This window comes from Rhinolophus hipposideros (genome assembly GCF_964194185.1).
Source record: "Rhinolophus hipposideros genome assembly, chromosome: 22".
Lineage (NCBI taxonomy): Eukaryota > Metazoa > Chordata > Mammalia > Chiroptera > Rhinolophidae > Rhinolophus > Rhinolophus hipposideros.
The window spans coordinates 19,414,800-19,436,701 of record NC_138068.1 but is presented as its reverse complement, the minus strand read 5'-3'; the positions used below and the strand labels follow the sequence as shown (position 1 = coordinate 19,436,701).

Here is a 21,902-nt window from a genome sequence, read left to right as displayed (position 1 = left end):
GGTTCCTGATTCAGGCCCCAAAATGAAAACCAATCTTTCTTTAAATACATTTATTGTCAGGGAGCTCAACTCCCAAGGTGGTCCATTCCATTTTTTCCCCTTGAAACAATGATTTATTAATTCTGACAATTTTTCATGAATTGCCATGGTGATTGTCATAGCATAGGTTGGCTGTGTGGTTTTTCTGCTCCATGAGATATAGGCTGATAAAGGGATGGCCCGGTGGGTCACCTGGGGGTTGGGCTCAGCTGGGGATGTCCGTTGGGGTATCTTGGTTCTTCTCTATGAGATGTTTTCAGGTGGCTAGCTTGATTTCCTCAGAGCTCAGGGGACTCAAGGCAGCATTCTGGTCTGTGGCAGAGGGGGTAGCAGCTTGGGAGGCCCAAAGACGTGCAGGAAAGGAGTTAACTGACTGCCTTTGATGCGGGAACTGGAGGGATGGAAGCCACTGTCCACCCTGCTGGTCCATTCCATTCTTGAATAGCTTTGGCTGTTAGAAAGTTCTTTATTTGTAAGCTGAAATTGTCCTGGACATCCACCCACTGGAACTGAATGGAATTCTTTCATATCCATTTGTCAGCACATTTGTAGTCAATGTTTAATATGGGCCAGGTCCTGGGTGGACTAGTTGATGAGGGAAACAGAAAGAGGAAGTAGACATGGAGCCTTCCCTCAGGGTGCTTGGCTTGGGGCAGGGGGTTCACAGAATTTTTGTCTTGTTTATTAGGCCTAAATAATAAGAAACAAAACAAATCCCCTTTCTGTATGATAGCTCTTGAGAAATTTGGAGACACCTCCTATATCCCCTTTGTCCATTTCCTTTTCCAGGCTGTTTATATCATTCACCACACAACATGGCAGCCAGGTGCTCCGCATTCTGGTCTCCTCCTCTAGATTTGCTCCAGTGTGATGATGGCCCCTCAGAATGTGGGGCCCAGAGCTGACCCCTGTGGTCCAGCTGTGATGGGCCCCGGGCAGCACAGAACTTCTTGCAGAGACTAACTATAGAGCTCTCACCCCTGGTTTCTGTTGATACAGCATATCATGGTTCACTTTTTCCTCTCTTCCTTTTTTTTTTTTCCTCTTTCCCTCCCTCCCGCCCTTCCTTTTTCTTTTTCTCTTTTTTTTTCTTTTTTTTTTTTAGCCACATTGCATGGTTGAGCTCGAGGTGAACTCCAACCTTTAAGTCATTTTCACTGAAACTGCTCTTCATCTACATTCTTTCTATCCTGTATTTGGGGGACTTGATATTTTGGAACTGTGCTGTCCAATATGGCAGCCACTCGCCCCATGTGGCAATTTACATTTACAGTCCTTACAAATGAAATGAAATGAAAATTTTAGTTTCTCACTTGTATTAGCCACATTTCAAGTGCTCAACAGCCAAAGGCGGCCACTGGCTGCTATAATAGACAATGCAGATTCAGGACTTTTCCAGCATCACAGAAAGTTCTGTGAGCCTGCTCTGGTTTGGACTGAAGGGCAGGGTTTACATTTATTCTGTGTGGCACTTCATTTTAGTTCCAGCTCAGCCCCAAAGTTGCTGAGATCTTTTGGAAATGAATTTTGGTTTCCAGAGTGTTTGCTGTCCTTCCCAAATTCATGACAGCTATAGATTTGATTAGCGTTTCATGCCTTCCTCTGTTTTCATCTAAAACCACTGATAAAAATGCCCCGCAGAGCAGAGAGGGCTGCAACGGAACCCTGCACGTGGCCCTCCAGCCTCATGTGGCAGTCATGCTGTCGTTTAACCCATTAAGGCTGCATACCAGGCCCTGTGTGCTGGGCACCGGGTACACACACACAGGGAGACAGAAGATGGCAAGGAAAGAGTCCTGCTGTGGTGGATGCTCTAGTCATTCAAACGTCTGCCTTGAGTTCAGGGCTGCTTCTGTCCTGCCTGCGGTAGTTAAATGTACAGGCGTGGGAATCAGCTTCCTGGCTTTGGATCCTGGCTCTGCCACTCTACCAGCTATGTAACACCTTTGTGTTTCAGTTTCCTAGTGTATAAAGTGGGGACAAGTATAACCTCTTTCCCACAGTGTTATTATGGGAGTAAATGAGTTAGTGCAAGTAAAGCTCTTACAGTAGTGCCTGGTATATAGTAAGTGCTCCACACCGGTTAGTTATCATTAGTTCTTATTCATTATACTATCCCTCCCTGGACAAGCCATGCTCAGTCCTGCTTTGGGGCTTCAGCTCCCTCAGTTCTGCCGTTTCCTAGTTTGTGGAAGCTCTTGGAGGCCAAACTAGGCCTCTCCTCCTAGATTTCTTATGTTCTCAGATGCTTACTTGGCACTTAGTATCCTCACTGGAGGGGGGAGCACGGTGAACTATAAATACTGTCGGACTTTACCTTGGCTCTGCGCTGCCTGGTAGAGAGACCTAAGACAAGCTTCTCATCAGGAAAGTGGGGATGATCCAGCTGCTACATAGGACAGTGTTCAGGGCTAAGTGGGACAAAGTGGGTGAAAGCTCTAGCACTTAGTAGGCCTTTTCTTATTTCCTGACTCCCAGTAAAACCCTTGAAAGTGCATGACACATACTTCTTCCCCTACCTCTCTGAGCTTTGTTCAGTGACTAACAAAGGAGGCTATGCTCATTATTCCCTGCGCTTCTAAAGGGCCCTGCACTGCCCAGGAGCCCTGGGACAGGAATTCCCTCAGTTTCTTCATCTCTGGAATGGGGACACCTAACCGGTACCCCACCTTTCCCTGATGCTATCTCGGGCTTGCTGGACTTGGGTTAGTTCCTCTCTCCCTGAAGAAGCCTCTATAAGGGCCGTGGTGGTTATGACACAAATTTAGTAAAGCTTTTTCTTTACTTTGGGTGTGCCTGCGCCTCTGGAGGGTGAGTGTCAGGACCCAGGAGCCTGGGGCCAGCCCTTGGAGAGTCCCAGAATCCAGAGGCATTACCACCTGAGAGGGGCTAGAATGCGTGGCGCGATCTTCCGTGAGCTCCCGCGGCGGGAACAATGGGAGGGCGGCGGGGAAGCTGGTGGGCGTCGGCCAGGTCCCGGCTGGAGGTGGAGGAGGCCGGCGAGCTGAGCGCCTGCCCGTGGGGTTAGCCCGGGGCACCGGGCCGAGAGCCGAGGCGTCGTAGCCAGGGAAAACCGAGGTCGGAGCTGGCGGGGACCCGGGAGGAGGCGGGGCGGGGCCCTAGCCCACCCGGCTGGGAGCCCGAGGTTGAGGAGGCCCGCGGTGGGGTGTCTTTTCCCTCGCCCCTGGCCTCTGAGCTGCGTGCGGCTCAGGTAGGCGCCAGGCGCGGGGCCCACGTGGGGGAGCGGGCGGCGGGCCTCGAGCGCCAGGCGGGCTCCCGGGGCTCAGCCCCCTCCCCTCCCCTCCCCTCCCCTCCTCCCTCCCCGCGGCGACGCGGCTCCTCCCGACGCGCGGCTCCGGCGGCTCCGGCGCTCCCCCGGCTCTTCGCGGCTCACCGCGGCTGCCTAGGCGGCCGGGATCGCCTCCGCCTCCTCCTCGGGGGAGCCGGCCGGGGCGGGGCGGAGGGGGGAGGCCGAGCGTGGGGGGCGGGCGGGGAGGGGGCTTTGCGCGGTGGGAGGGAGAGTGGGAGCAGGCGAGCGAGCGGGGCATTTCTGCGCAGCTCCAGCGCGCCACGGAACCCGCCGGGGCGGCCGCCGGACACACCGACTGGGGACAGACAGCGCCCGGAAGCCGCGTCCGCCGCCAGGTTAGCTGCCCTCGCTGCCCCCGCCCCCCTCCTCCGGGCCCCGAGGAGCCCGCGGCGTCCAGCCCGTGTGTGTGTGGGGGGGGGTGGGGGGGTATCACCGAGGGCTCCGGGCTCGGTCCCCGGTCCTTGAGCACTGACAGGCCCACGGGCAGGCTCCCGGGGGCCAGACACCATTGGGGCGGGGGAGGGGGGAGGGGGAGGGGGGACCGGGGGTGTTGCGGGGGGCGCCGGAGCCAGGAATCCTGGCCTGGGTTCGTTTGACTTCACACCAGCGTGGCTATGTGTGGTGGAGTCCACGTCGCCGGGTGTGTGCTGGGTGTGAGCGCGCGTGTGCCCGTGAATCTGTGCAAGTGGATGTTCGGTGTGCGCGCGCGTGCGTGTGTGCATCTGTGAGGGTGTGTGCCCTGCATATCTCCGTGCGACAAGGCTGGGCGGTGTGTGTGTCTGCGTGTGTCTATCCGTGAATGTGTCTATGAGAGGGTGTGTCCGAATGTGTAGCTGAGTGTGTGTACATCTGGATGAGGGTGTGTGCCAGTGGCTTAGCTGTGGCTGGAGCCTGTGGCAGTGTGTGTGTGTGTGTGTGTGTGTGTGTGTGTGTCGCTGTGTGAGCGCCAGTGTGACTCTCCGTGAGTGCGCGTGCGAGGGCGGGTGTGCACCCGCGTAGCCCCCGTGTGCGTGTGCGCGGCTTTGTCTCCGCACTGCCAGGAGGATGGGGTGAGGGCAGCGGCCGAGGCGCTGCGGTCGCCGAGAGCCGGGCACCTGGCTGGGGCAGAGTGTGGGGGCGGTGGCGCGAGAGTCCCCGCGCGGCGGAGACGCCCTGCTGGCAGGTGGGCGGCCACACCCCGGGGGCCTGAGGGAGCGGGGCTGACAGCGGAGCCGAGTACCCGGCAGAGCTGGAGCGGAGGGCGTGTCCTGCCTGAAGCCCGGGTGTGAGTGGGGGGTGTGGATGTGGGTGTGGGGTGTTGCTGGCCTCAGCGGCAGCAGTCCCCAGGCTCTTGACCCAATCGGTTCAGGGATCCATTTCCTGTCGCGTCGCTGGGACCGTCCTCCAGAGCCAGACCGGGCCTGGACAGGTTAGCCGCACTCCCACCCTCACCCCTGCACTGAGCGTAGACTCACCTCTTAGGTGTTTTGAAAGGGGGCGGGAGAACCACTCTCTCAAAGGTCCAGCCCCACACCCAAGGAATCCCTCCATCAGGAGACCTCTACTTTGAGAGAGGTGTCTGGGTGTGTCTGTACCCCTTTCCCCATTTGATGATGCAGGGCATGCATTCCCAGATCTGTAGTCTATGTTCATGTGTGTGTTCTGTGTATTTCTTGTGCATTTGGGTGCATAGGTATGTCTTATCAGTGAACAGTGAATAATGTATGTCTTGATGTATACGTGTTTTTATAAGTTCTGGCATGTTTGTTTTTATTTACATACAGCTGATTGTGTATCAGTAAGACTGTATGTAGGTTTGCAAGAGAAGTGGCACTTTGGTGCCAACTGGAATAGGACAGAAAAATTTTGTACATGGGCACTGTATTTTAGAAAAACTGGGTGAAAAGGTAGTTTGGAAATTTGGTGCCTGGCTTTGTGGGTTTCAGATGCTGGTGCTGAAATGTTGGTAGATTATGGTAAGACTGGCTACAACAATAGAGACAAACTGAGACTCTGATAGGAGGAATGAGTTGTTCTGGAAGAAGTATATTCAAGTCAAGAATTCTTCCTCCACTTCCAGTTCTTTTTCTCTATAACCTCCCCTCCCCCTCTGCTGCCGGGCTTGCCAGGATAAAGTACACAGGATTTGGAGTGTAAAGGGAGAGAGCGGGGAGTGTGAAAGGATGGGTGACAGGATTGGAGGCCAACAGCAGATTTCTGCAATTCTTAAAATGTTTCACTGCCCAAGGCAGCAGAGCTGGGAAAAGCTGAGCTTGCGGTCCCCTTTCCTGAATGTCTCTCCCATGACAGAAAAGGCTCTGGCCTGGAGCTCAGGAGTCTCCTTTTGTCTTTGGTGAAACCCTTGATTTGTTTACCTGTTTACTGAATACATTTTTATTGAACTTCCCTTATGTCAGAGTGTAAACCCCCTAAGCCTCAGTTTCCCTAGCTGAGCAGCTAGTAGGCTGGATTCTGGGACTTTGAGGCCCCTTCTCTTTTTCAGAGCGCTCGAGTTTGTCTCATTGTTACCTAGAGTTAGGAATCTACCTTTCCAGCCCCCAAAGATCCTGCGCATCGTCCCCACTCACCATTCCGCCTAGCCCCCTAGTAGTCTAGAGCAGTGGTTCTCAAAGTGTGGTCACTCCACCAGCAGCAGCAGGGTCACCTGGGATCTTGTTAGAAATGCAAATTCTTGAGCCTCACACCAGACCTACTGAATCAATAGCTTTGGGGGTGGAGCCCAGCAGTCTATGTTTTACCAAACACAAGTGATTCTGAGGTACTCTAGAGCTCAAGAAAAGTGTAGCCAGGGAGCCAGAACCTTGCATAGGTTCTGGAACACCTGGAAAGCCTCTCCTGCTCCTTCCCAGACACATGCCTGAAGTAGCAGCCCTAGCCTGGCAGGTAACGATTCTGGTTTCCAGTCCCAGGTCTTCCTTGGACAAATCACTCCTTCACTGCATAGTGCAGTGACTCATTGACAGTGTCAACTCGGGGCGAGGTTCTGAACAAAGGGGCTTCTGCTCTGCTTAGTTTCTCCACTCCTTCCCTTGACCTGTGGGATGGAACCCCTGCCCACGTCTCTGGAAACCAGCCACTCTGGCCTTCTCTTAGTTTGCCCAGGCAACAGAAACTCCTTTGCCTCTGGAAATTTGCACATGCTGTTCCCTCTGTCTGGCATACTCTTCCCCTGCTTCTTATCTTGATTAACTCACACTCTTCAGCTTTCAGCTCAAGAGTTACTTCGTCAGGAGGACCTTCACCAACTCCCTAGGCTAAGTCAGTTTTTTTCTGTGAACCATTCTTAGAGCTCCCTCAGAACTTGCATAGTACTTGTGAGAGTTTGTAATTATACATGAACTTGATAGTTGTTTGTCTGTCTCCCCTTACTGGATTGCAAATGCCATCTGGGCAGGAACTTGCTTATCAGTCTCCCTGGTGCCTCCACTCAGTGCCCGGCTTGTGATTGGTGTTCAATAAATTTCTTGAGTGGATAACTATAAAATGGGAGATGGTACTAAATAATACCCAAAGTTTCCTCTCCTGACACTGTAACGTCTAAGCAAGCCTTAGACATTTTTGGAAGTAGATTTGTCTTTTTACTGCTGTATCTCATGGCCATACATTTGAGCCCCCCACTGTGCCCAGGCCCATGCTGGGCTCTGCTGTAGGGGAGGCAGGAGAAAGCTCTTCAGGAGACACAGCCTAGATTGTCTTCTGTGTCCTCCTGCGTTAGGATCCTGCACGAATGAGAAGAGGAAGAGCGGTGAATAAGGAATCTAAACGTCAGAGTCCACGCCTTGTTTCTGATTGTGGGCACATCACTTTCCCTTTCTTGCTTGTTTCCTCCTTTGTAAAATGAGGGTATTGGGATGGACTGGATAGCACTGGCTCCACAGTCCTTTGGGCTTTACCCCATATGAGTCAGGTGGGCTCGGGCAAGTGACTTTATCTCTTCACTTCCTCGCCTGTAAAACAGGACCAATCTGTTTCCCAGGGCTGTTTTGAGAATGAAATGAGGTACGATACATGGAATGCTTTGCACCGTGCTGAGCACATAGTAAACACTTGATAAATGTTAGCGACTATTACTGTCATGCTTCTCCACAGTTCAATTGAACATTCTTGAATGCCTTTTGCCAATCCTAAGCCTACAGAAATAGAAATGAATACAACAGTGTTCACCCGCTGGGCATGGGGGCAGACATGTAAAGATGTACAATGTATGAGAAGGTGCCAGGGTACGGCTGTTCCCGGAGGAAGATTCTCCACGGAGGAGAGAGACAGTGCTTGGGCTGGATTTTGTCTTCCAGGTAGTTGGAGCAGCAGGTGCAAAGGCACTGTGGGTTGTTAGGGGAACTCCAAAGAGTTCCATGCGGTTGGAGCAGAAGGTCGTGAGTGGTAGGGGTGGGTAGAGGTGAGTGCCTGAGAGGAAGGTTAGGGTCATGTCTGTCACAGGATGAAAATCTTGACTGAGACCTACAGGTTGTGGGGAGCAAGGGAAGGGGAGGAAGGTAGCCTGGAAGGATGAGATTTGCATTTCGAAACCGCAGCTCTCCAGGTGGTGTTAGAGGACGGCCTGGATGGAGGGTGAGGGCCAGGAGACTGGGCTCCTGCTTGTTTGCATTGATGAAGAGGCCCAGTGCGGGCAGATGGAACCGAGAACATGGAAGCACAGTTGATGGATTCAGGCCAGCCTGGGCCAGGGAGATGAAGGAGGGATGAGAATGACTTTTCACAGCCCCCTTACCCCCCATTAACCTCCAGGGCTAATGAGTGGGAATCTGAAAATTGGAATTTGAATCCGAGGTCTGCTACTAATGGACTCATAGTGTATTAATTTCCTAGGGCTGCTTAACGAAGTACCGCAATCTAGGTGGCTTAAAAATGTAGAAATGTATTCTCTCACAATTCTGGAGCTAGAAGTTGGAAATCAAGGTGTCGGCAAGGTTGGCTCCTTCTGGGGGCGGGGGGGGGGCGTCTGTTGCACCCCCCTCTCTCCTTGTCCTGCAGTTGCACCTGCCTGTTATCGCATGGCTTCGTCCCCTTTCTCCCTGTGTGTCTATGTCGTCTCCTCTTCTTATAAGGACACCAGTCATATTGGATTTAGGACCCACCCTAATCCAGTATGACCTCATTTTATTTTAACTAATTATATCTGCAATGACTCTATTTCCAAATAAGGTCACATTTTGAGGTTCTGGGTAGGCGTGAATTTGGGGGGAGGGCACTATTCAACCCGGTACATCCAGGAAGATGAAAAGAGCTCAGGTCTTAGAGCCCCACAAGCCCAGGTTCCTATCCAGGCTTCGCAATGGGACAGCCATGAGGCTTCGAGTAAACCAGTTATTTCTTTCTTAGCCTCAGTTTCCTCTTCTATGAAACGAGGACAGTAGCACCTGTCATTGATGCCATTTTGTGGTGATGACCCTCATTCGGGATAACAGAGAGGGGCAAACTCAGTCAGGTGGCACGTAGTAGGCACACAATACTGATGACTTCCGCTTCGGCTCCCCCTTCTCTGCACTTAGCTGGGACAAGCTACTTCGCTCTTGCTTCACTTTCCTCATCTGCCAACGATGAATTTCCATCATCCAGCTCTACCTCTCTCACCAGATTGAATCCCAGGGGATAATGAGAAAGCTCATTGTACAGTGCTTAAGAGTTTGTTGTTGAAATGTTTAATTATAATCGTCGGCATCACAGTAACCCTTGGCTGTTGCCACATCTCCTGCCTTCTCAGCAGAGCCCAGCCCAGCCCTCTCCTTTACTGAGTGAGTCCCTTTCGCCCCTTTGTGCTGGGAGGGATCCTACGAAATGTCACCGCTGTGAGAGCTGGGAGAACCTTCCACATGGTCCTTGCCCTCATTGGCCAGAGGAGGGAAATGCGCTCTGAGAGGAGTGACACCCCTAAGGTCACACAGTTGGTCAGTGGCAATGGGACAGCTTGTCTGTGGCTCCTGTTTACAGTCCGAACAGTGCTTTTCCCCCAGTTTCAACTTGAGCCCCAGAAGCAGGAGCTTGGGGCCCGCAGAGGCCCAGAGTGAGCTCTGCCCAGGGCTTGGAGCTGGAAGCCAGTGGGGGAGAGTCCTGCTGAGTCCGGATCAGAATCCCAAGCAGGGGGGTCCCTGAGTCCTGCGTGAGCAGGCACTGCCTTTGCAGGCTGCGTGGGCAGGTCGTTTGGTTCTCAGCCGGGCTCTGGCCCTCTCTGTCTGCTGCAGCCGGCGGAGGCCACCACGGGCCGGCAGTGTAGCGTGGAGGTGCCGTAACCCAAGGCTTCAGTGTCCCTATTGCCAGCCAAGGCAGTGCTCTCAGCAGGCTGTTCCCTCTAAGTCTTGCCTTGGTGGGCCTAGGGAAGGTTCTAGAAGGGCAGTTTCCCGTCTTGGCAGTTTCCTTAAAGTCATCTTCTTTTCTCCCAAGCTAGGGGAGCCAGGCCCTTCCTCACGCCTTGATTTTCTTTTACCTTCCCTACTCCTCAGTTTTCTCTCACTTCCTTCTCTTGCCTTCCCCTCCTCTCTCTTCTGTCCAGATTGAAGCTCTAAAGATAAAGCCTCCAGACCCAGTTGAGGTGGGTGGTTTCGGGGTTGCTTCGGGCCACCTAAGAATGAGAAAGCCTAGTCAGAGGCTCACTCCAGTGACCGATAAATAACCGCTTACGTTTATTGGCTTATCATGTGCCAGGCCCTGTGCTAAACTCTTTTCATGCCTCTGTCTTTTAATCCTTGCGCCTACCCAGCGAGGCACAGGGTCCACCCCCATTTTGTTAAAGGAGGCTAAGTAACTCACCCAGGCCTACTCAGTCCTCAGCCAGCAAGCAGCACAGCCGGGACTGACGTCTACATCCATCTGAGGTTGGCAGGCGCTTTTGAGTCTTTCCTGCACTGCCCTGGATAGAGCCTATGAGAATGTTGAGGGGTTTCACAGAAGGATATGCATGTGTTCAGATTCGGAGAACAGATTCTTGGCTCAGAGAGCAGGCTCTGCAATCCAGGTTTCCTGTCTTCCAGGCTGCGCTGTTACCCCCTCGGAGACTGGCCTTCCTTCAGTGTCAGCCCCAGGGCAGGTGAAGGCTCTGAGCCCAGCAGGGTCCAGGCAGCTATCCACTTGTGGGAGGAACGCTGCCTCAGGGGCAGGTGACAGGACAGGTCTGATGGAACTTTGGCTTTTTCCCAAAATATTGTTTTGTCACTGGCCACCTTAGTTTTTCATAGATTATCTCGAGTCTTCCAGGGAAATAAGCTTATCATCTGCAGAGAGTGATAGTTTGGTCTCTTCAGAAGGGTGCTTGGGAGTTTGGGGGCTTGGAGATCCTCTCTGTCAGGCTTCATGATGGGTGGAGGGGAAGGGAGGGAGGCAGAGGCTGGAGCCAGGAGACCCTGGTTCAGGAGTACGCTTATGCTAGAAAGAAAAAAGGAAGGAAGCCGGAGCTGGCCGAGCGCCAGGGTAAGGCTGGAGAGAGGAAAGGAGCCTTGAGGCTGGATTGATTAGAAACCTCCTCTCACCCCATGTTCAGCCTCGGAATCCAGACTCCCTCCCAGGCAGGGCTGCCGATCTCAGAATGTCGCTTCAGAAATTGGGCAGCTGCGGGAGGCTTGCTGGCCCTCCCTCGAGTCCCACCATGGCCATGACCAGGGTCACCTTGAGCATGTGGCCTTGATTAATGAGCAGTGGCTTTAACACTTCTAGCTACAGAGCCCTCTCTTCATACACAAGGAAGCAGAAATTCAGTACATGAAACTGCTCAAAGGAGAGTTCTCAACACTCCCCCCACCTCTGAGGGTTCCCTAAGGCAAGGCTTCTCAAACTTTGCTCTCCCCAGAGCCGAAGAGAGGAGCTTGCTAAGAAAACACTCTACCAGGACTCACCCCAGAGAGTCAAACTCAGCTGCTCCCTGGCAGCAGGTGGGATCCATGGTAGGCGCTGGAATCAGCCCGTTTGAACAAGTTCAGAGTCAAGGTGACTGGGAGACAGAGGGTTCTCAGATTGCCCTTGAAGAATGCTGGTCTCGAATGTTCATGAACTTCTGAAACAGCACACACACCTTTGAGTGTGCACTTTGATCTCGGGAGAGGATCCACAGGTACCCTCTGAGTCTCTGAGTCACTACTAAAAGTTGGGTGGTTTTATAGAGTGGGAGCCTAATGCCTGGAGAAGGGTCACCCAGGAGGCACTGGTAGAGTCGGGGGTGGAAGGCAGATCTTTCCTACCTCGCAGCACATTGCTGGTTTTAAGTGAAGGTGCTGCGGGGCTTCAGGTCCGTCCCTCCCCCCATCTGGTTTTCAGTTTTACCAGCTGTAAAACGGGGTTGGACAGTATAAGCCCGCGATCCCTCGGAGCTTCGATCTGTGGTTCTGGAAGCCAGGCTCCTGTTGCCCAATTCATGTTCTTTGCCCTTTTTCTTGCTGTCTCCCCAGCTTCACGCCCCTCTGGTGAGACCCCCCCCCTTTTAGTGTCTCCCATCTTCAGAGATTTCATACAGAGCCTGGATCCTAGCTCCTTGAGTCCCTCTTGTCAGACCACAGGCCCAGGTGTGCAGCCCTTTCTCTCTTTCTGAGCCCACTCACCGTAAACAACCAGGTGCCTGTGAGTCTGGGGATGCTGAAGGTGGCCTCTTCAGGGCCGCCCCTGGGGCCAGTGCCAAGGGAAGGGCCTCGGAGAATGTGTTTCCTGAGGTTCCTAGGACACGCCCAGTGCTTACCTGTGTCTTTGCCCCAGGTTCCTGGGTTCCTCCCTGCCAGGAATGCTACCCTCCTTCCCCAGTCACTGTTGAAATCCTGTAAGCCTTTTCAAGGCTCAGCTCAGATGCCAACCTCTGTCCCACAAAACCGTGTGAGCCCTCCCATTCCTACCCCTACAATGAGAATTTGTCTCTTCCTCCTCTGCGTTCCCTGAGCACCTTATCTATTCTCTGGGGACAAGTTCTGCTTGGTCTTCGCTTTATCTGGGATGTCGCTTGTCTCTCTTGCTAGATTGTGAGCCCCAGGATGAATGTCTCATGGATCATTCTTTGCTCCCCAGCATGTAACACAGAGCTTGGCACAGAGCAGTTTCTTAATGGAAGATTGTTAAATTCTATTTGCAGAATCTGTCTCTGGCCCTGGGCTGGGCTGGTTTCTTTGGAGCCCCTGTGGCCCCATCACTGGCAGGCCACAACTTCTCACAGATCCCCTTCTTTATTTATGGATCGGAGGAGGCCAAGTTGGGCAGTGGGTAAGAACTTAAATTCCAGTCTTGACTCTGCCGTTTCCTGGCTGTGTGACCTTGGGCAAATCACTGCACCTCTCTAAGCCTCAATTGCCTCAGCTTAAAACCAAGGGGTAGGGATGACACGTCTGTTGTGGGCTTGGAAGAATTCACTGAAATGATATGTGTAAAATGCTGAGATCTGGGCATCATACAGAACAAATGGTCAGTAAACAATTATAATTCATTACTTTTCAGTTAACGGTTATTCTCGTTGGTGTTTCAGCAGACACCTGTTGTGTTTTGAGCATTGTGCTGGGGGGTGAGCGTGAGAGAAAAAAATCATTGTAGGAGTTCCTCGGTTTTCAGGGCCTTAAGGTCAAGTAGGGGCTGTAAGACTCTACTATGAGGAATCGTGTCTGGTAGGGATGTGGCTGAGTGACAGGAGGCAGGGAGACAGGTGTTCGCTGTGGAGGTAAAGGAGGCGACTTCTAGCCTGGAGACGGGAAGTGTTGCAGGGAGGATGCAGGGACAAGCAGGGCGGAGCAGAGATGGCCCCAGAATCTTCACACAGAAGGGGTTTGGGGTCAGCCCCCCAGGTGGAGGGGGAGCTTCAAGCCTTGTTTTGCTAAGAAGAATTTGGGGGGGTTGATGGTTCCTGATGCCACTATTGAAAAGGAGACACAAGACTAGAAAGGTAGGGCAGAAAAGTTAGGACTTTGTGGCGGAGGTGAGCAGGCAGGGCCTTGGTCCCTCTGCCCAGGCCTGAGCTGAGAAAGGTCAGGGGTGGGCTGTAGCCCCAGGCCTCTGCCACCCGCCATGGAGACTGTTTCATAGTAATAGGGCCACTTGTTTACCTGCCCAAGTTTGCGATCTGAACTCTGGTCTGTGTGAAGTAGAAGTGCAAATTGATCCCAGAAATGTCAGAATCTGTAAATATCAGAGGTGGCCGGCAGGAGAAGCCATCTCCTGATCCACCCTCCTCACCCCTTTATTACCCATCTGGGAAGCAGAGGCCCGGAAGTGGGAGACCCTGCCCAGAAACACTGAGTAAACGGGCTGCAGTGAGATCAGCGCCAGCCCCAGGTGAGCTGTGGCCCTAGGCCTGTGTTAGGGGTTAAGGAAGAGGTTGAGGAGGGGGATCCCAAGGAGGGATGTAAATGACAAGCAGATGTCAGATTGGGAGCAATCTGTTGCCAAGGTGTGGATGTGTGATCCCAGGTGTGTGGGATGCGAGGGGGCTGAAGCTGTCATCCTTCCGGGCTTTCCTTCCCAGAAAGGAAGAAGGGCCACATCGGTGGGAGCCAGGGGAATACTGGGAGGTGGGGGAGTTCAGGGGGTGGCCTGAGACGAGGAGGCCGTTGCCAAGCAACCAGAGACACAACCGTATTACAACAGCACAGAGCATCCAGCATCTTGTGAGCCACAGTGGTAGCACCCTCATTTTATGGGGGAAGAAATGAGGGCTCCAAGGGTCACAGCTAGGAAGAGCAGACCCAGGGAGGGGGGCACTTTAAAGCCACGTTCCTGGCATGTCCTGGGTGGCTGCCATCTCAGTCCTCAGTCAGGCCTGGTTTCAGTGAGGACCTGGGTCAGAGGAGTCAGGAAGGTCCCCATCTCAGGGCAAGCCACCTTTTGCCGTCTTGCACTTCTTCTCCATCAGTCTGCACACCTCTCTGGCCTGTTTTATTCTAGTTCACCTGCCCCTTGTTCATTAATAAAAAATATTCATTGAGCACCTACTATGTGCCGGGTCACTGCCTCTGACCTTATGGAACTTACGCCTTAGCATGAGGGCTGTCCCACATTCGGATGATATGCTGGGAAGGAGGAGGGGAAGGGACTCCCCTTCCTAGGATTCCCCTTGCCTATGATCACTAACTCCCCCTTCCTCCCTTCACACGTTCTATCTGTCTCTTTCCTTCTGCTTCTTTCTAACGCCCTGTACCCCCAGATGGGACTTTTTGCTGGAACTGCCTCCTGCAGAAATAGAAATCGAAGTTAATTGTTAAACCTAATGGCTGGTGAGAGTCTCCCCGCCCTGCTGGGCTGAGTGCTAGCTGTGCTCACTAGGAGAGGGGCGGAGCCACCCAGGTTTTTCTGGCCTGTGCCTGCCACCTTTTCCCTGCACTGGAATCTGTCTCCAGAATGTGCTCCTCCCCTCCTTCTAGCGGGAGGGCTGTCTTTTTGGACCCTTTCCCTGGACTCCAGCTGAGGTGACCCTGGGAGGTGAGTAGTGGCTCTGGCCCTAGTCCAGCGGCCTCTGGGTGAGTGCTCTTGGGAGAGGTGCAGGGAGGGCATGGTGCCCAGCCCCAGGACCCACCCAGAAGGCAGGCAGCCAGTGGACCTTGCTGGCTTTGCCTCCTGCAGGGAAGGGCTGGGGGGTGGTAGGGACGGTGCTACAGTGGCCTAAGGCCTGTACACAGGACCGTCACCCAGTGGCAGGGTGGCAGGCCATGCCATACCTTTCTCCTGCTCTCCTTCTGTTTTAGCCTCTTCACTGGGTGTCTTGTTCTAGGCCATTCTCTGCCACTAGCCTGGGGAAAGAGGGGCCCCTGAGAATAGTGGCCAAGGCTTATTTCTTTAGAAGGCAGAGTTTTAGGTGGGGCCCCTATCAAGCTTTAGGGACAGAGCTCAGGCCTCCTAGTCAGCCAGGCCCAGGGTCAGAGCTGGGTGATCTTGGGCAGGTGGCCCACCTCTCTGAGCCACTGTGCCGGCTTCTGAACAATGGGTCCTCTGATCCCTTTGTTACCATCCTATGAATATAATAGGCCCCAGATGTAGATATTAATATTAGGCTCAGTGTTTGAGTTTTCAGGCTGTAGATAGGTATAGAGGTTAATGTTCGGCTCAGCAGAGGTGTGTTGAGTGAGTAGGTAGCATTCTATTCAGATTTGACTTCACTTTGGGAGGCCTAGCTCTGACTTCGGGCTTTGGAGGCCACCGTCCCATCCTCTAGACTTGATGTCTAGAGCTGTGCTGCCCCCTACAGCAGCCACCAGCCACATGTGGCCATTGAGCACTTGAAATGTGGCGAGTGCCACTGAGGAACTGAATTTTTAATCTTACTTGATTTGATTAATTTAAAATTTAAAAAGAATACTCCATTCACTTATCAAAAAACCACGTACGTTTGGGAACTTAGGTTCATGAATATACTTTTTCAATCGTAAAGACCAAGAGAATCTAAATATCCAATGAAAATGTAGTGTCAGAATTGAGATGGGCTCCAAATGTAAGATACACACTGGATTTAGAAGACTGGGCATGAATAAAAGAATGTAAAATACCTCAATAGTATTTTTATATCAGTTTCATATTGAAATGGATATATTGGGTTAAATAAATACACTATTAAAATTAATTTTATCCATTCCTTTGTATTCTTTAAAATGTGGCTATTGGAAAATTTTAAATTACATATGTAGTTTGCATTTTTGTGTTTCCATAGGACAGCACTGTTCTAGCCAGAGTTGAGTTAGACACATTAGAATAATAATACAAGACTATAACGACTAGTCATTTGGGGAGGCGAAGCTCAGATACTTCCCACTCACTGCCCCACTAGATCTGGGCCATGCCCCATGGTGGAATGTTACCCTGGAAACCCCATAGCTTCAAGGATAAGTTGACAACTTCTGAGGTCAGATGAACAGCCTGTGTTTGGGTGGCCACGCTACTCACTTGCTGTGTGTGTGACCTTGGGCAAGTCTCTTCACTCTGCTGAGCCTTCGTCTGTCATCTGTAAACCTAGGCTAACAGTGGAATTCACCTAGTTGACTGAGGAGATGTATGAGATCTAGTCCAAGTGCATGTGTCTGGCCCGGGTGACCAGGGTATTAGGTATGAGCAAACAGGTGTCCGTTACTCAGGTGGTAGCTGTGGTTCCTACTACTGCTAGTTGTGGGGTAGTCGCGACTGCTGTTGCATCCATCACCTTGGATTGTCTGGCTCCATTTGTCCAAAAGTGACCTGGACCAGAGGGAAAGCAGAAGTTAAAGAGCTTGAAGGTGGATTTGGGATGGGGACTCAGGGATGCTTTGTTCGTTACCTCAGGGGATTTCTAGCCCTTGAGGTAGCTCCTTGGATCTTCCCGTTCTGTAGGTGGTCAGGCAAAGATATGTACCCATTTTATGGACGAGGAAGCCAAGGCCTGTTGTGGGGAAGTAACCTGGCTGTGCAGCCAGAACCTGAATGTAGGAGTTCCCAACCCCACTGTAGTAATATTGGAGCCAGAGTTAAGAGGCCACGTTTTGGGGTTGTAGGAGTAGGGCCTGACCAGGAGTTGGGAGCTTGTGAGAAATGGTTATTATTAGTCACCTATAACTGGAAGGGATCTCAACACCATTCAATACAACTGTCTCATTCTTGAGTAGAAGAAACAGAATTCTCTGTGTGTGTGTGTGTGGTGTGTGTGGTGTGTGTGGTGTGTGTGTGTGTGTGTGTGTGTCTTGCCTAGGATCACACAGCAAGTTGGTGGCCAAGCTGGAACTGTTTCTGTTTGTTTAGATCCAACCTTCAGCTCAGCCCTGGCAGGACGGATGGCCTGCTTGTCAGCCCCCTCCTCTCCTGCCTAGTCCCGAGGGAGGGCTTCTGAGAAAGAGGCTTTTGTTTCACCAGCTCCTTCTGGTTTCCTCTCAAGGTAGCTCCCCCCCGCCCCCAAAACTGCCCAGATTTGTATTTGTTCCTGTTCCAGGTTTAAACCTGCAATCTGGTTTCCACATACATCTGCTTTCTGGACGCACATGGCGGAGACCTTGGATTTTTTCATCAAGGAGGTCTGGGTTCAGATCCCTCTTCTACCCTTAATTCTCTGTGGTCTTGGTCAAGTCACTTGTCATTTTTCAGTCTTAACTTTTCATCTGAAAAGCAGGAACCGAAATGCTGTGCATATAACTTAGTGGTTAAGAACCTGGGCTCTGGGTCTCACCCCTGCACTGCTCCACTGTGTTAGTCTTCAGGGCATCATTTCACCTCTCTGGGTGTCAGTTCCCACATCTGTATTGGACTCTGTTACCTCCTGGGTTGTTGTGAGCAGGCGCTGTGCTGAGCTCTCCACATGCATCATCTCATTTAATCCTCCCCTAAGCCCCGGAAGCAGACACTATTACTCTTGTTTTCCAAATGAGACTAGTGCTCAGAGAAGTGAAGTGACTTGCCCCAGGCCACACAGCTAGAGTGGTGGAGCCATAATTCAAACCAGGTCTGTGTGACTAGAGAGCCCAAGCTTAGAACCACTGTTCTGCACTGACTCCGAGGCATGCTCCCTACCTGGCCTCCCAAAGTTCATCCAGCTTCTAGGAAGCACTGGATGGGGAAGCAGGTTGCTGGGTGACTGATGTTATAGCTGGAGTGGCCGTGTCCTGAGGCCCATGGGGCTCGGGCACACACCTTCCGCTTCTTCCGCTGTTCTAACCTCAGACCGAGTTACCTTCCTGTTCGTAGGTGGTAACACCTTGGCCCTCTTGGAGATTTGCTGTTCTGAGTGTGTGAGTCCAGGGGGCCTGAGGTTTCTCCCTGCAACAATCCTGCCCCATTGTGTATCAGGCCGGGCCTGCAGTTGGGGCTTAAAGAGGATTGAAAAGGGGCAGACTCTTAATGCTAAAAAGACCTTAGGGACCAATGCGTCCAACCATATTTATTTTACAGATGGAGAAACTGAGGCAGGGATAAGCCAATGTGAGAGAGCAATGGGTGTGTTTTTCCTGGGTTTGGAGACCATGGGACTGACATGGAAAGAAGCGCCTGAGGGGTAGGCAGGTCTCTGCTCTCCGTTGTCCCCCAGATCCAGTCCACCACCACGGTCTGTGGATACCACTGCTTAAATATCCTTGACTCCAACTACTTTTTCTAGCTCTACTGCGACCACCCAGTCTGAGCCCTTGTTACGTGCCCCCAGACAACTACAACAGCGCCCTAACTCATACACCTAACGCTCTTCTTGCCCGTGTCCAGGCCGTTCTGTACCCTATGAATCAGTGATTGCCCGCTGCTCTTAGAATCAGGACTGAGCTCTTTACCTTGGCCTCCCAGGCCCTTCACGGCCTGGGCCTGGCCCGTGCTGGCTGCTCCAGCTTCAGATTTGTTCCTTTCCCTTTTGCTCTCTGCATAGTCACACGGGCCCGTTCTGTTTAACAGGTTCAGCAACTTCCCTGAGGTTCCTCAGAGAGTCAAATGCCAGCCTCTCAGTTTCCAGCTGCATGCTGGGCCCATGAACTCAGATCAGAGGAGCTAACCCGCTTCCTCCTTCTAGGTGCCTGACTGACGGCCTTACCCCGAGGGAGCTGGTGTGGACGCAGGACGGGTGAGTGTTAACACTGGCACAGCCTAACTTGTCTCCTTCTGCTCAGGTTGGACAAATTGATCTTCCAGGCCCTCAGGCTCCCTGTTTTGATATATTTTACAGCTGGGGACACCTGAGGGTTTGTCTAGGCCACAGATTTCTGGTAGGTTTGAAAAGGGGGCTGGGAGAGGCAGTGCTGCTGGTCCTCTCTGGTTTGGGCTTATTTTGAGGTAGGGACTGAAACACATATTCATTAAACAACTCTGTGTTAGACAACGTGCTTGGCCTATATTGCTTATCCGGGTCAGCATGGCTAGTGACGGCTGGCCTTAGACCTGGAAGCCGGAGTAGCTGACCCCGGAGCCCTTGTTTTCTCTCGCTTAGCCACTCCTAGGTTGTAGACTGCATTCAGGAGAGGCAGTTTCATTCTGGTTCTGCCACTGATGACTAAGTGAGCTTAGTTAGGCAGCACCGTCCTTTCTGGTGGCCTTAGGGTCATATATACACTGTCAGGGCAGGAGTCGGGGAAGGTGGAGTCAGAGTAAATGAGTTGTTTTCAAACTTTCTCGCAGGGAAATTCAAATGAACCCAAAAGAATCTCAACGTATGAAACATCTAAAGGGGTTGCCAACGGCCGTGGCTGCAGTTAGGGTAGGGCTGGGGGAGTCTAACTGGCCCCCATCCAATGACAGGGAACCATCTTGGCTGTGGGCAGGACATTTACAAACCACTGGCCCGGGGCATGTCAAAGCACCCTTCTAACTAGGGACTGGCAGGTGATGACGTAGAGAGGGAACCGAGGCAATGAAGTTCCACTGGTGGGGAAATTTCGAAGTAATATGCAAATGTCATTGTGGTCTTATTAATAAGGCACAGCTGCTATGGCTGTGATGTTGTCATGCTAGAATCCTCTGGTTTTTATTTTCAATTAGATGTGAGGCACCTCTGTACCCCAGGGGAACTCATCAGTGTGTGCGTGTGTGTGTGTGTGTGTGTGTATGTGTGTGTTTGTGTGTGTGTGTGTCTAAGGAGCAGGGGCTGTGGGGGGTGTGGGGGCAGAGCCAGGCTGGGGCAGGTAGAAGAAATGCCAAACAGAGCTGAGAGCATGTTGCTCCTAGGTTTGGTGGGGGTAGGGGGTGGCTTTAGCTCCAGTTAAAAGGAACGATTTGGCTCCTTCCTGCCAGCACCTGGGCCCCATGGAGATCTCTGGGCAGGAAGCACTGGGAACAAGGACTCCTCTGTCCACAGCCACAGCACAGCCAGGACAGAAGAGGTGGATTCGCAGTTCCCAGGAAGGGGCCTGCTGGTCTTTTCCTGACATTTGGGCAAATGGACTGGGAGAAGCGGAACTAAGTGGATGTGTGCATGGAGTGGGGGAGCGTGGGTAGGGGAGGCAGAGCTTGTTCCGACATTTATTATTGCACAAGTTCCTTGAGCTTCCAGAAGCCCTCCAAGGAGCCAGGCAACTCAGTAGGGGTCAGAGTCATGAAAGGTGAGACTCTGGACGTTAACCACCATCGGTTTATTGGAGGAGATAGGAAATGGGAGAGACGATAGATTTTCCCAGGCCGCCTGGTGCAGTGGAAGTCGTTTGGACGGCAAGTCCAGAACTCCGCATTCGTGTCCTTGCTCTGACACTGACTCGCTCTGTGGCTTTGGCCTCATCGCTTCCCCTTTCTGGACCTCAGTTTCCTTTTCTGCAGAATGGGGATGGACACATCAACCCTAGTTACTTCTTAATGCTCTTCTGAGCATCGGTTAGAATAGGGTATTTCAAGTCTTTGGGGGCCACAGAATCCCAACAGGAAGCATTTGTAACAGAATTGCTCTCGTTGAATTGGGAGTAGTTTATTCAGGATCTTGCTGCCTCCTTCCTGCCCTTTGTTCTGTGGATGTTTTTGGAGATGCCTCCGCAGATTCCCAGGGCTCTGGAAGCAGTATCTGAAGACTACTGGGTTGGGTGATTCTTGAGAACATGCTTTGTCCCTTACAAGCCAGGTGACAGGGATTTTGTTGAAATGTACAGGAGCAGGTTTTAGGCTGGTGCAAAAGTAATTGCAGTTTAAAGGTTAAAAAATAATTGCAAAAACCGCAATTACTTTTGCACCAACCTAATGTAATGCTGGCTTCCGCCTGGCCGTGCCCATGGCCAGCACAGACCTTATCTTGGTGAGGGCCTCTATGATGGGCATGGTTTTTTCAGAAACAAGAGACAGAAAGTCATCTCAAAGTGGCTTAAACCAGAAACGGACTTTAATAGCTACTGGGACAGGTCATGAGATTGAAGGATGAGGAACGAAGTTGACTCTCCATCTGTCTCCCATCACTGCTTGTCTCTCCTCTAGGCCCTTATTAGGAACTGGCTGTCCACTGCCCCAGCTTAGCAACCTAAAAAGAAAGAGGGAACTATTTTTCTGCCAGGATCTATATATCAATCTAAGGGAAGGACTCTGATTGGTTCAATCATTGTTGCTGTGGGGGATAGAGACATTCTGAGTGGCCAGGCCTGGGTCACGTGCTTACCCACGTAGCTAAGAGACAGCCTCTTCTGGATCAGGGCTGTCAGCAGAAGAAGGGGGAGTAAAAGGCTGCTCTGCAGAAAGAACCACAAGAATGCACTAGGATATTAGTAGAGTCTTCGGTTATAGGAGAATGAATGAATAGCTCATAGGCCTGCAAGGGACCATAACGCTCCTTTTCAGTAATAGCAATACAAATACCAACTGTGATAATACCGTATTTTGCCATGTATAATGCGCACCTTTTGGCCCAAATTTGTGAGGCAAAAATAAGGATGTGCATTATACATGGGCAGTACTAATTCCGTATCTATATAAATGTTTTTAATTCTTTTATTGTTTTTATATGTATGGTAGTTTAATAAAAATCTTTTATATACATTGTTTCAATTGATCTTCAAACATTTTTGTGATGTAAGTAGAGTAGGTAATACTATCTTCACACACACACACACACAAAAGAGTACAGTCTCTGAGCAAGAAATGCTTGATTGGACCGGTGGTCCTGTCTTTCTTTCTCCGTTGCTAGGTTTGTGTTCTCTCACAATTTACGTAAACTTATAGGCCTCTTCTTACTAACATGAGACTG

General features: G+C 51.7%; 1 protein-coding gene across 25 annotated transcripts in view; it reads left to right on the top strand.

The window, feature by feature from the left end:
* Positions 1-3,079: 3,079 nt before the first annotated feature.
* EPB41L1 (erythrocyte membrane protein band 4.1 like 1) overlaps positions 3,080-21,902 on the top strand; it is a 119,037-nt gene continuing 100,214 nt past the window's right edge. For 16 of the 25 annotated variants that reach the window (XR_013992324.1, XR_013992325.1, XM_081034618.1 and 13 more), the window contains exons 1-2: positions 3,546-3,684; positions 18,765-18,815. The gene's annotated coding sequence lies outside the window, so the exon portion shown is untranslated. Of the gene's footprint in view, positions 3,251-3,521; positions 3,685-18,764; positions 18,816-21,902 lie in introns of those variants that run through there. The other 9 variants (XM_081034625.1, XM_081034622.1, XM_081034628.1 and 6 more) reach the window with 9 other exon arrangements.